A 2,501-nucleotide genomic window follows, 5' to 3' on the forward strand; every position below is an offset into this window, starting at 1 on the left:
TCCAAGTGTCAGGTCCTTAATATAATTCTCAAGAATACATGCGAAGTTTGAAGCATTTCATAAGACAAGATGACTCTGGTGATTCTAGAAAGTTACTTGAGCAAATTAAAAAAAGTATTGAATAGTTCCTAAGGAAAATTGTAACTTGTTGATGATTCTCATGAGTAGCAAAGTTGGCTAGAACTTAGAAAATATTGCCTTTGACTATAAGGCCTCCTTTTACTAACCAAAATTGCATCCTATATGAGGTAAAATGTAGCTAGGTATTTATGAACTGAGACAGCTACGTGCAGCAAGAGAAAGCGAAGATCTAACAAAACACAAATTTAATTAGTTATTGCTCTTGTACTATGCTCCATACAGGAAGTATTACGCCACCCAAACTATTAAAGTAACTTCGGAATCTAGGCAACTTAATCCCATTAATATAGAATATTGAAACAAACAACGTGGTGAACAACTGACGAGTATAGTGTCACCATTCAGTCATTCAATATATATAGATAATAAAGAGCTATAGCCTGCAATTACGCTCAGGTTCAGCTGCACTATGACATGATAAGACCATATGCTTATGTGATTCTTGGAAGGTTATTCAGTAAATAAAATATCAATGATATCAGATGAAAACACTACCGCCAGAAACAACCTGCCATGACTTAGCATCAGTTCTGGCAAAACTGCAATGAAAATTGTTCCACCAAGTAGTTGTACAGGTGTGACAGTACTATTGCTATACCTTCTTGATCCATGGAACTTTAATATGTTTTGGACCGCTGCTTGGGGCTGCCGAGTGTGACGAGTTCTCCTCGCGTCATGAGGCTATACCTAGGTACGCGCGATTCACCCAATCCACCGCGACCTCGATCTAATCCGGCATTGGCAGGAGACTATAGGAAGGTCCTTTAGAAGGTTACTGTTGCCTTGACAACCGTCGGCTGACTCGGATCTTCCCTGCCGTCCTGTTGCAGCAATCGACGGCTTGCTATCTTCTTCATTAGTACGGCATCTAGGAATCCATGTACAAGCTAGCAGCCTCGGCCTGCATTCTGAGGAATTGATCTCATTACTTTATTTAGAGATTGATTAATACTTTCCTACTCATGAAGATAAATTGATCTTTTGCATTCTCTTCTTCTCAACCAGGATTGATAATTGTTACACAGTTGCCTTATTACGTGGATGTGTAGATAAACCTGGAGGCCCGGACTTTGCTCGGAAACTCAATGGACGTCCGGAGAACGTGATCCCAGGAGAAACTAAGCTGTATAGTCCTTACGGCCAAAGCTCCTCTCCGAGTCGCCCGCACCTGACCTGCAGAACAAAAACAGAGGAAGATGAGGTAGGGGGAGCACGAACTGAGAGGGTACAGTGGTCGGTAACCGGATCGGCACCATGTACGAGCCCAGCGGCGGCGGGCCCTGGGAGGCCAGAAGCTGAGGCCGACGCCCTCCTCAACGTCGAAGTCAAAGTAGCTCCGGCCGGCTGCTTCGAATCCTTTTGTCGCCGGCTTCGGCGGCCTCGCTCCGTCGTAGGTGGCAGAATCTGGACGGGAACCGAGCGCGGGGGTGGGGGGTGGGGGGCGACGCCGGATTCGGCGGCGACCAGATCGGAAGGGGAAGAGGTGGGTTCGGGAGCGATAGAGATAGATCGCGTTTGACTGACCTACAATTTTTTTTTCCACCGGAAAACCAACTTGGGAAGAGAACGCGATGGGTGGAGGGATTGACGAATCGGGCGATCGTAAGGGGGAGACGGAACCTATAGTAGAGATAAAGGAGTCTCCCCGGCAAGCTACATTGTCCGCGCCCTCTGTGCCTGCCAGAGAATCACATCTTCCGATTACAGACGCAGGGTCCAGCCCCCTGCCAAACTCTTTTAATTCAAGGTTACTGCAACTACCCCGACCGAAGCAGCGTTTGAGTCGGGGATGGGAGCACCCAAGTCTAAACAGAGTGGCGAGGTTTTCTAATGCGCAAGTCACAAGTTACGAACATGAATGGGCAGGAGATGAACTTTATCTGGTTGGGTTGTCGGGGATGCCGTGCCGAGTAGTCTTCTCAATTTCTTGCCGAAGCGTTGTTACTACAGCTGAAGGAGGAGATAATAGGGGCACGGAGCCTTGATGGTTCCCTGGTACCTGTCAGAATCTAAGGTAGCACAATATCTTGGGAAAGCATGGCATGCATACATATGTATATATAGACATGGAAACTAGCAGGAAACTGTACATGTAAAAACTATCTAGCTGTGCACATGGTGTGCGCTTGGCTCTATACATAGGGTTACATGCCTTGCCAGCAAGGCTAGTACAAAAAGGGGTTGTCGGAGCTCCCGGCAACCGCACCCTATGGCTAAGACTTGCGAAGATGTTTGATATTCCAGGAGTTGCTCACTGGAATGCCATCTTCGGTCTCCGGGCGGACACGCCGGTCCTGGTAACTCGTATTACTCGATAGGGGCCTTCCCACTTTGGCGTCAACTTGTTTGAATTCTTGGCG

The 2,501-nt window shown here is 47.2% G+C and overlaps 1 long non-coding RNA gene across 2 annotated transcripts; it reads right to left on the reverse strand.

The window, feature by feature from the left end:
- Positions 1-470: 470 nt before the first annotated feature.
- Positions 471-1,735, reverse strand: LOC119291355. Of its 2 annotated transcripts, none has more exons than XR_005142358.1 (3): positions 1,395-1,735; positions 1,179-1,314; positions 471-1,049 (listed from the first exon to the last, which is right to left on the reverse strand). It is a non-coding gene; the product is annotated as an uncharacterized LOC119291355 (long non-coding RNA). The 2 variants fall into 2 exon arrangements; XR_005142357.1 differs by having other exon boundaries at positions 1,197-1,314; positions 1,395-1,734.
- Between the last annotated feature and the right edge of the window lie 766 nt (positions 1,736-2,501).

This window comes from Triticum dicoccoides, chromosome 4B (assembly GCF_002162155.2).
Source record: "Triticum dicoccoides isolate Atlit2015 ecotype Zavitan chromosome 4B, WEW_v2.0, whole genome shotgun sequence".
NCBI lineage: Eukaryota > Viridiplantae > Streptophyta > Magnoliopsida > Poales > Poaceae > Triticum > Triticum dicoccoides.